General features: G+C 38.3%; 1 protein-coding gene across 5 annotated transcripts in view; it reads right to left on the bottom strand.

The window, feature by feature from the left end:
* Positions 1 to 12,322, bottom strand: part of LOC133515449 (protein turtle-like) — a 171,128-nt gene that overhangs the window by 28,400 nt on the left and 130,406 nt on the right. The window lies entirely within an intron of this gene.

Here is a 12,322-nt window from a genome sequence, read left to right as displayed (position 1 = left end):
ACATTTTTTTGTACATACTACGTATTTGATTGTTAGTTATTTGGCGTATACTAGCAGCTTTACATGAAGTAAGTAAAGGTAGGTACAAATTTGCTATCAAACTATATAGTGCGATCATAACTTATTTCAGAATCTTAGGTAGTGTCGTTAAATATAGTTTTGAAACCTAGACACTAGGTAATTGCAAACTATAAATACTGAAACTAGAAGATTTAACTGCGTAATTGTCTAAGAATACTTTGAGTTGACGCAGTAACTGAGTGTCTAGTATCCAGTAACCACAGCGAGTTGATTTATTTGCACGTGATATACATAATAGGTTCAGATTTCAACTAAAGAAAAGAGTACTAACAACATATTATTCTTGGTGATATACAACTGATGGTATTATCAGTAGGGTCAACTCTTCCACAGACAACCTTTGACTGGTGTAAGTTTTACAATATCTCAATACAGGTTAAAAAGTCGGTAAGGCGCACGACACACCCCCATTACAAACATCCATCGGCGACGGTAATAGCTTACCACCGGACGGGTTATATGTTGGGTAGAAAATGAACCAGCTGAGCATAATAAACTGGCTTGAAATTTCCTCCAGTTAATCGGTTATATTGGCGCCCAACGTGGTCCTCAGAGTGGGTTTATGTGATGTTGGACCAAACTAGTTATACACCGACCGATTCCCCGACCGAGCCGAGTGTCAGCAAAAATGTTTTTTTATTTTATTTTTATATATATAGGAGGCAAACAAGTGCCAAGATGGTAAGCAATCACCGTCGCCTATGGACATCCGCGACACCAGTGACCTACGCTCCTGACCTGAAGGTTTTAAGGTCGTATCAGTCCAGAAATACCGCAGGCGACAGTTCGTTTAGCTGTGCGAGGCAGGAAGTTTCTGGAGAAACACACAGTTGAGGACTGTCCACCATCTAAGTGGATAAGATGGAAATCCGGGATCCATCGGTTTTGTTACACAGAGAATTCTGTACATTAGTAGGTATAATTATCTATTTCGTGGCGTAAATATAAACTTAAAGGTTGTCAACGTTGCAAATTGCGAATGATACCTGGTATTTCCGTGGAACTATAATATCCGCCAAAGGCGCTCAATTAATATAGGACACCGCCTCGGCTCGCTGGGGAGTGTAATTAACTTGAAATCAAATATCGTATCGAAAACTTCTCAGTAATTTCATTGAACGAGTAAATGAGCTTCATAAGGGATCTTAAGAACGAAACGAAGTCGCAAGCTACTTAGTTCGAATTATAATTAAGAAAGAAAATGTGAAAAAGATGAAAATGAAAAATGAAAAAATCGTTTATTGGTGACAATCATTGTGTTACAAATTGAGAAAGGGTTGGGACCTCCTAGTAAGTATATCAATACTTGTGACAGGAGACCCCGCTCTTCCAGCAGCAAGTTAAGGGTATATTAAACCAATACAATGCACGTTAATTATGTAGGTAGTACAGAAAGTAATGATTTTAATTATAATTTGGCTAAAGTTATAGTTAAGTTAACAGTTCAAAGCAATGTAATAATCTATAATAAAGATAAAAAATTTAACATTAAGAATATAATAGATTAAATATGTTAACAATGTTAAATTATGTTAAGTGTGTGAGTGTATGTGGGTGTGAGTGTTTGGTGTTAGTTCGTCTGTGTTAGTGAGTTTGCGTGTGTGCGAGAAAGAATGTTTATGATAAACACAGATATATTTTTAATTAGATTATATGATGATTTGAATTTATGTATATTACCTAGCATTAGAATGTAATAATAACAAAAGATATTAACGAGCGCTATTTAAAACGATGTGTCTTAAGAGCAAGCTAACAGGGCTAATGCAAATTGTAGTTATAAATTGGACTATTACACGTTTTTACAAAGTCTATTTGTATAAAATCTCATACAAAATTTGCGAGGGAGTCAATTTTAACCTTTAGGTTAGAGTCTATACCAAAACCTTAAAAGGTTAAAGTTGGTCGATATAATTCTCACTTATTTTCAACTGTATATCGTTATATCCAGTTATCGTTATCGTTATATACAGTTGAAAATAAGGGAGAATTATATCGAGCCAACTTTAACCTGTGTGGTAAAGACCCTGCATACAACAGCAGTTCAATTTTAGTGTAAAATAGCTAGTGATATAGCCGAGGGAAAGTTTTAAATAGAAGTAAATAGATCGTGTCATTCACGACGACGCGTGGCTTGACATGTAATGTCATGTTACGAGTATTAAAGGTTATGCGCGTCATCAAGGATACTATTTTCATAGCTATACTTTTAGAGTTATTGAGGTAAAACGTTAAAACCCGCTCGATCTCCACGGCGCGGCGCAACATATCTTTTGCTCCTTTCTAACCTACAAAGTGTGCATCTCGTGTCATTCCTACATCATTTAAAAATCAAGTTCAGATTTTCAAACTGCTAATAGGTCTCAACATCAACTGTAGCAACTACCTAAATATAACTGTCCTTACCTAGGTAATCTTCACAGTCAACAACATTAAGTACGTAAGCGAAAAACTTTGATTCGGCCTTCGGAGTCGCGAGCAGCTTACAACAGCAGGTAACAACAAAATCGATAAGCTTATTGCTAAGTACGCAAAGGCTGGGCACCGAAGCGAACCTAGGGCTACCAGATAAAACATCAGCCTATACCTCCCGAATTAAACAAATAAACAACTTGTTCATTATAGTGTTTCTTTTGCCGAGTTTCTTGCCATTCCCATATTGGGATACCTTCCTACAGTTTAGGAGGGATTTAAATCTTCTCGGGTCAGAGGTGTAGGGTTAGAGCCGGTGTAGCTATATTTGACGTTTATGAGTGCATTGTAATATGCATACTTGAAACATAAACTATCTTTATCTAACGACTGAAGGAACTAAGTATTTTACAATTTTACATTTTCTAAATTTAACTTAGCTCACAGAGCCATTAGGTAGGAAGGGTTAATCGCTGACGAAACATATGTAGACGAAGCTCTTAATATATTTTTAACTTTTTTTACTGCTATTAATTTATCTTCTAATCTTTATGGATTATACATATTGTGTAAGAGGTTCACGATTTAAGTGTTCTTGTTTTCATTAAAATAGTTTATTTGATTAAAATCATTAATTCATTTGCTCATTACCTGAATTTTCTAAATTCCGACCACATTCTGAAAATTTATCGAAATTCTCTACATGACGTAAAATAAAAGAGAATAAAAAGATAATCTTTATAATATCATAATTAAAGATATAACATTTTATAATATTTCCTTAAATATACGATTATTGGACTAAACTTATGTTATTTATGGGTGGATAATTTCTTGTTATTTTGTCCAGTCAGCTAGTGGACACGCTACTATTGAGTAGCACAGTCAGTTAAAAAAGTTTTTCTAACATATTATAATAGGTATAAAGATGCTTGATTGATTAAAATCCATCCAGTTAGTTAAAAAGTGGCCCAAAAGAAAGTAAACATGAAAGAGTGTCAATAAAGTTGAGAAGACAGAGAAAAGTTCAAGGGTATTTTTTCCAACGCATTTTTCTTCAAGTGGCCAATGGTTCTTCTAGTGTGTCAGAAAAAATCTTACGCGTGATAACCCTACGAGGGCGAGCTCCGACCGCGACCTGGTGTAGAGCTATCGTGATGCAGCGCAATTACCCACGCAAGCACTGAAATTAGTCCAAGGACGAGAGCACAAAGCTAAAACGTACGCTGAATTCCAAGCGTCATCATCCTCCTAGCGTCAATGGTGGATTTACTATACTGTAGACCCTCAGGAAAACCTCGGCAGGAAGCTCATTCCACAGCCGGAGCGTCCGCGGGAGGATGTTTCTCTTAAACCGTACAGTGCGCGACCATTTAGGTTCTTGGGTGTAAGGATGGACACCCTGCCCACGGCGGGCAGTGCGGTGTTAGAAAATAGCCGTCGGCATCATGTCAAAGACATTTTCAGGGTACAGCCCATTGTACAAGCGGTAGAACACATACAAGGAGGCAAAGTCTCTCCTTAGACTTAAAGGTTCATATGCATATGTTCTCGTCTAGTCATTTAGCACTTTCTGAGGTTCTCCCATAACGACGATGAAAGGGGTTCTTGGATATACGCGGTTATCACACTGTTGCAGATCCGCACATGGCGTGTGAGCGAGTACAAGCTATCGTGATGCGATGCAATCACACGCAAATACGGGAATTAGTCCAACGACAGCTCACAGCTTAAACGTACGATGTAAATTACAGCACCGATGTACCTATTGCACGACGTACCATTTTCGGGAATGTTGTTTGACAGTTGCCTTCTCCATTTCCTTCATTGTCTTTACTGGTATTCTCAAAAAATACGATCTATACCAGAATTTCCTTATCAACTTTACCCAAAAACATAATATTTTACTTGTCTAAAGTGTACCAAATGTCTCGAATTAGGTAAACTGTTGCAAATCGAGTTTTATGAACGCGCCCCACGTCTCAGGTCAGTCGCTGGTCGTCGCAGTTTAAAAAAAACAAAAGTAACAAAACTCAAAGGTTTACCACAAGTAACAAACCCCAAGTACAAGTAAATATAGGTACAACTTCTCTTAATTAGACAGTAATTAAGTAAAACTTTTCTTGAAGAGGTAATTTACCGATAACGGAGGTACCACGTTATTGACGACACATTTTGTTAAACTTTCGAAGTATTTAAAATCGCGTCTAAAGACATTTTTTTGATAAACCTATCCAACAAACCTACAACCCTACACCATAGGATTACTGTAAAAAAAAACATCCCCACTTTAGGTAGGGGTAGTGACCAAAATTTTTTTTCCTAGATATCAGCTTTCGACGATCACTGAGCTAAGCCGCGGACGGATAGACAGACTAGAAACTATAAGGGTTCTTAATGGACTACGGAACCGCTCAAACTGCAGTACTTAATAAACATTTAAAACGATAAAAGAGCATTCCGAGAAGTTGTCCACCGTTGTCCCATACTGACACGAATTTTCTGAATATTTGCAGGCACAAGAGTTTCCTTTTCTGTTACTAATGGTCGAAAATTGAAGCGCTGGTGGAATAGCGGTAAGAGCGTGCGATGAGTTTTTCGGAACTTATGTACGAAATATCATTTGATATTTACCAGTCGCTTTTCGGTGAAGGAAAACATCGTGAGGAAACCGGACTAATCCCAATAAGGCCTAGTTTACCCTCTGGGTTGAAAGGTCGGATGGTAGTCGCTTTCGTTAAAACTAGTACCTAGCCGTGACAAAATGCCGGGACAACGCGAGGAAGAAGAAGAAGTTACTAATGGTCGAAAATATGCACAGGAAAATAACCGCTTCCTTTAAACGCCGAAAAAAGTTGCAACACAGAAAATACAATACGTCTATGAGGGACAGCCCGTGGAATGATCCTAAAATTTAAAATAAAACGAAATATTTAATCAACGCACATTTTTGTACCATTTTATTAACAATCAACGTTCTTTGGCTCATAGAGAAACTCTAACATTTTTTTAGAAAGAAAAAAAAATGTTGACCCACTTGCCCCGGCCCTAAATAATGCAGCGCCAAATTTTGCATTTGAGAGAGAAAATTTACCTCCAGCTTTGCTTACTCATTGCACCAAGGGATAAATAATTGCACATGCATTTACCCGCTAAATTGCCAAAATGGAAGCCGGAATGGCAAATTCCAGGTAGGTGAACGAGACAGCTATGCTGGTGTATAGCGATGTCCCGCTTGCACACCAGACAGGGTTACTGCTCATGCAAATGAGTTCGGCTGATTAACCTTTGAGAACTGCTAATAAGGGGGCTACGGACTGCTGCAGTTGGTATGCAGTTCTCAAAAGTTGAATTGGAAATGTTGAAATAGTTCGGATGTAAGGTGTGAATGATTTTCACAAAACGTTCGGGCTGCCTAATAAGGGCGTCCGCTAGCTGGAGTGGTTGCCCGGAGCGGGTGAGCAAGTTAACGAAAAATTGTATGAGCAACGCCAACTGGCGCAGACGCGTGCGACGGATTTTACTTACAAAGACATGCGCGTGCCTAAGGGCTGGCTACGAAAATAACTAAGTAATTAATTATTCAAGTAATCATTTAATCTAATTCTGTTGTCAATCTTCTTCCTCGCGTTGTCCCGGCATTTTGCCTCGGCTCCTGGGAACCTGGGGTCCGCTTGGCAAGAGAATTGGCGTGGGCACTAGTTTCTACGAAAGCGACTGCCATCTGACCTTTGACCATCTGATCTATGAAAGATTGTCCCCAAATATTTATTATTTAAGAGCCCTTAATCCTTGGAGCGTTCTCCAATTTCACGAAATAACGCTCGATAGATGGCGTTGGCGCTCGGTACACGAGCGCCGGCAACGCGACGCGCGTTTCAATGCAGACTAGAATAATCTTGATAGTTTTCAATATAATTTCAAGCAACATTAATTTTAGTGTCATATGATATCATATGGGCACTCTTTATTCCTAATCTACTCATCATAACTCCATCGTGTTTGGGCTCAATAGATTTGCCCTCACGAGCACCATCAATCTAGATGATGTTCAGGGTCTCATGATGGAGTCAGGAGTTGGTCACTAGAACTCCTAATCTACTCATTATAATTCCATCGTGTTTGGGCTCAAAAGATTTGCCCTGACGAGTACCATCGATCTAGATGAAGTCCAGGGTCTCATGATGGAGTCAGGAGTTGGTCACCATAATTCCTAATCTACTCATCATAACTCCATCGTGTTTGGGCTCAATAGATTTGCCCTCACGAGCACCATCAATCTAGATGATGTTCAGGGTCTCATGATGGAGTCAGGAGTTGGTCACTAGAACTCCTAATCTACTCATTATAATTCCATCGTGTTTGGGCTCAAAAGATTTGCCCTGACGAGTACCATCGATCTAGATGAAGTCCAGGGTCTCATGATGGAGTCAGGAGTTGGTCACCAGAACTCGTAATCTATTTATCATAACTCCATCGTGTTTGGGCTCAATAGATTTACTCCGACAAGCACCATCAAATTACCATTATGATGAATAGATTAGGAGTTCTGGTGACCAGCTCCTGACTCCATCATGAGACCCTGGACCTCATCTAGATTGATGGTGCTCGTCAGGGCAACTCTATTGAACCCAAACACGATGGAGTTATGATGAGTAGATTAGGAGTTCTGGTGACCAGCTCCTGACTCCATCATGAGACCCTGGACCTCATCTAGATTGAAGGTGCTCATCAGGGCAACTCTGTTGAGCCCAAACACGATGGAATTATAATGAGTAGATTAGGAGTTCTAGTGACCAACTCCTGACTCCATCATGAGACCCTGGACCTCATTTAGATCGATGGTGTTCGTCAGGGCAAATCTTTTGAGCCCAAACACGATGGGATTATAATTAGTAGATTAGGAGTTCTGGTGACCAACTCCTGACTCCATCATGAGAACTTGGACTTCATCCGGGTCAAAAATAATAATGCAAACCCTAACGTAATTTCAAGTGAAAATGCGTTTTTCAGAAAATCGCAGCCAAATAACACTAGACCTTACTCATAGTGTTGTGTTCCTGCCGGTGAGTAAGGTTGCCAGAGCTCAATGAGGGGAGGGAGGGGGTTAGGGTCGGCAACGCGCATGTAACTCCTCTGGAGGTGCAGGCGTACATATGCGGGCCGTATGCTTGTTTGCCACCGACTTAGTATAAAAAAAAAAGTAACACTGAAAATCCATCAATAAGCGAGTCTGTTAGGCATACTGTAAAAAATGAACTTTTATTAAGATTTTCTAATCGCAGTATACAGCACTTCTCGGAACTCCGTAGCTGATTACGATCGCAACGAATGCCTGACAATCGAGCACAGGTCCGTCCTCTAAGCGCGCTCCGCGCGGACTGAGAGCGGGGCGTCGCTGCTGCGTGATTTATACGTGTTTTAAAAAAATATAAATTTACGGCAATGTAGGTCCCATAGTTACGATTTTTTTTTTATAGGTTAACATAAAGTTACAGTTTGCTATAATATTATTTTTAAAGCAAAATATGCGTACAATTTGCGGAAATAAAATATAATAAAACCCTGTTTTCGCCAAAAAAATGAAGAAAACTCGGAAGGTATTTTATCAGTTTTTTCAAATGAATCTTCGATTGTTAATCATTCCAGCCCCTCGTACGAGATATGTTGAATCAAATTGTAGTCATTCATGTACCAAATGATTCTTGTTTATAGCAAAATTGAGAACCGAAACGCCACATCTCACTGCAAAATTTGGAAAAGACTCCCAAAAAACCTCATTAAAAAAGAGGTTTAAAAGAGAAAATGAAAATTTGAACTGTTGGAGCCCCTAGTTTAGGAAACGATTATTTAAGTACGTTATCAGTTTTTGAATAAATACTAATAGTTACGTCGTAATCTTGAATGAAAAAGGAAGCATTTTACAAAATACGCTCGTCTGTAGGAATAAGGACTCAACGATAGCGGGATAATGAAAATTGCAAATATGTAGGTAACTAAATGCACTTTCTACTGTAGTACATAAAGCAAGACGCCTTGGCAAGCGTTGTAACAGCGTAAGCGTTTCCAACGTATGTAGTTCTGCTGGTTTAATAGATATTAACAATTTTCAAAATTATCCCGCGATCTAAGTTATCCCAATGCACCTTAACTATTGTATTGTTACTGCAAATTTAGTGCCGTAGACTCAAGTTCCCTCAAATTGAATAACGTATTAAAATAAGGAATACGAATCGACAACATATGTCCACAATTTTTTTTTTTCCTGGCTTTCCCCTCTTGTGTTTTGGCAGGAGGGATTTTGCCAATGACGACGTTTTAAGACGTACCACGCACGATAAGCATGTTCGGTGTATGATAAATTTTGGTTTGGTAAAAGGACTTATTAGGTACCTAAAACAAAAAACATTTATTGTTATGGACATCACAGACAACACAGGACATTTACAGTTTATTAGAAAAAGAGCGGGAAAGGTGACAGTTTTGACAATTAGAAGGCATACCAACATAAGGAGAGATAAGAAATGGACAATAGACGTAAGATAAGGTGATTTTACTAGAAAATGTAGAGCCGTTAAAGTTTTATATTATTTTCTTGTATGTGTTTAAGAAGAATTCCAGTGATGGGAGGATGTCCACAATATTTGGATTATCGCGTATTTAGATTTTAAATACAAATAATAATAATAATTAAGTGTCAATGTCACAAAGGATTGTTATTGTTGGTTGTCGAACTATAGGGTCCGTGCGCGTTGGAGGATCTGCCATCTTGTGGCCTGAATCGGAACCATAAACATGTACATTTTCACGTCACGTGTTTTCTTGTGCATAGTAAGTGCTGGCATCTTGTGGGCTACATCGGAACAATAAACATCACATTTACGGCTCGCGCCAAAAATCTGACGGCTCCTGTGCTGCCTCCTACAGTTTATGCACGCTCCCTTTAAGAGTGCGTTCAGAAATGGAATATGGTAATAATTTATTAGAGACCCTAACTATTTTAACTACAAATAAAATGAAAGTCGAGTCAGACCAAGCTAAGTTAGCAGCGGTTTTGATAGGTGATAGGATAGTTAGAGGGAGCACGTGTTATTTTATACGTCAAACATCTATGAAATTATGACGTTTACTTAACACTTGCAGCGTTTGGGCAATCAAAATTGCTGCCAACTTATCTTGGTCTGATTCTAACATTTAGAAACTGAAATCACAAGGCACAAAGTAAACTTTTATTTTGGTAATGGAAACGATTCCCGTACAAAAATATTAGAAGCTTCCGTTTTTTTTTCCATATCGAAATGTCGCAATTTTAGAAACTTCCACGGCAAGCAGTTTATAAGATACGAAAAAGAAAAGAAGAAAATTTGTAATGCAAATAAGCGTGCAGCGTTGACCCACTTATATTAAGTATCATTATTTTTCGGCAATAGCTCAAAGACAATGTAACCGATCATGTTCAAAGATATTTTCGTTAAAAGTTTTATTACGCCTTAATTTTTTCATTACTTTCTTATATTTTTTTGATGGTTTCAATGTTAAAAGGGGAAGAGAAGACGGCAGGCATGGTTACAACTCTCTAACATTTTAAGAACTTTTAGCTTTTTAATGAAGTATTTTATTTTTACCCGGATATTTTCTTACAAGCCAAAGAACGACACACAAAACCGCTAAACCTCCGACAGAATAACAACCTCGCGTTACCCACATCTAACCTAACATTATATCATTCAGGACCTCACATGATGACTGTGCACTAAAGTATATAACTAAAATCCACAAGCAATAAAGTCAATAGCAAAACGTAAATCATTTGAAACCGCCTTAAATAATTATTTATTAGATAAAAGTTATTATTCTTTGCAGGAGTTTTCTGAAGATACCTTTCCGAAAAAATATAATGCTAGTTTTTTTTAAGAATTATTTTTGCCTACATAGCTGTGCAATGTAATTAATAAGATTAGTTTTAAGTATAACTATGAGAATAAATTGCTGTGCCCTTACAGGGTCTGTATTCATTGTAATATATGAGCAATAAATATGTTATGAGTTATGAGTCCCTAAACTACGTCCAAAAGAGAGGTGTGGTAGGGCACAGCACAGCGGATGACATTCCAGATCTACCACAGAGCCTAACTGGGGAAGTACCTCCACCTTACAGAAAACCGCAGCCAAATAACACTAGACCCTACTCATAGTGTTGTGTTCCTGCAGGTGAGTACGGTTGCCAGAACTCAACGAGGGTGCGCAGTGATAGGGTCGACAACGCGCATGTAACTCCTCTGTAGTTGCAGGCGTACATAGGCTACGGAGACTGCTTACCATCAGGCGGGCGGTATGCTTGTTTGCCACCGACGTAGTAAAAAAAACTTCTACAATAAAATAATATAATATGTTTGGGGATAATCATAGAATCTTCTGCAGATCGTCCTAGCCCCAAACTAAGCACAGCTTTTACTATGGGTACTAGGCGAAGATAAAAATAGATATATAGATAAACACATACATACTTATAAACATATATGTATTGAACTTTTGCATAACGTAAATAAATAAATAATAAACTAGTCTATGAGCTGTAGACATCGCGATGAGCTTTAATATAAAAATACATCGTCGGTTCATTATCACAGCGAACTCGCAATAGTCTTAAGTGCCATAGACCCTAAAGGCGCTTAAGTCCTTTTAGCCAATATCTATTTTGAACATAACAGAGGAGAACAGCCGGACATTTTCACTCAAGAGGAGAACATCCGGACAGAACATCCGCGCAGAGGAGAACTTCCGGACATTTTTGCTCAAGCGGGGAACATCCGGACAGAACATCCGGGCAGAGGAGAACATCCAGACATTTTTGCTCAAGCGGAAATGGAGACCTTTGCTAAAATATATAGTAAGCTCAATAAGGCTTGTGTTGTGGGCACTAGACGATAATAAGTATGTACATATATATACTTATATATAAGTACATACACAACATCCATAACTCAGGAAAAAATATTTGTGATAGGTAAGTAAACACAAATAAATGCCCTTACCAGGATTCGATCCTGGGACCTGCTGCTTCGGGGTCCCAGGGTCACTACCGCACCGACTAGGCTACGAGGCCGTTAACGTGTTGTTATGATGTGATACGAACGACGAAGTCTTCGCTGGATATAATGCCCGAATTAGATTATTTTAATAATTGGATTGGAGTCTTGGCAGAGTGTCATCGGACATGTTTGTCGTAAACAAAATTAAAACAATTATAAAGGCCTTTATCATAGCTACCATTTCATCGCTGCACGAGCCACAAGGATGGTATTTTCTTCTTTTTTTTTTTTTTTTTTTTCTCTTTATTAGGGTAAACAAACAGCCACTACAAGTAATACTTACAAAAATAATTACTATATTGTTTACAATATGTGTGGCCCACAGCGATTACCACTGATTGGTTTTGGATTCTTACCTTCGAGAATATCTAAACCTTCCGGCATTGCCTTGAGCAATGTTAAGATGTTAAACCTCCAGGTAACAGTGGGACTAGTGGGATTCTAATTTCCCCGTTTGATTTTTTTTCGTGTTTAATGCTTGCTCCGATTTTACTCTGCTCTGCTTCGCACTTTAAAATAAATACGGAAATAATAAGTTCATATCAATCATTTCTCTGTTTGCGGCATGTTTACGCTATGCTAGGTAATAAGTAACAGCCATGTAACAACATTATTAATAAAGAAATGTGGTACGTGCAACCTTCTTAATGTTGTATTCATGCCTTTAAATTGTATCAATTTAATAGTGACATCTGGTGACGTAATAATCGGAAGTCAACTTTACACAAAAGTAGGTT

Source organism: Cydia pomonella, chromosome 2 (assembly GCF_033807575.1).
Source record: "Cydia pomonella isolate Wapato2018A chromosome 2, ilCydPomo1, whole genome shotgun sequence".
NCBI lineage: Eukaryota > Metazoa > Arthropoda > Insecta > Lepidoptera > Tortricidae > Cydia > Cydia pomonella.
Note: the sequence above shows the minus strand (reverse complement) of the source record. Positions and strands in the feature narration are given on the sequence as shown.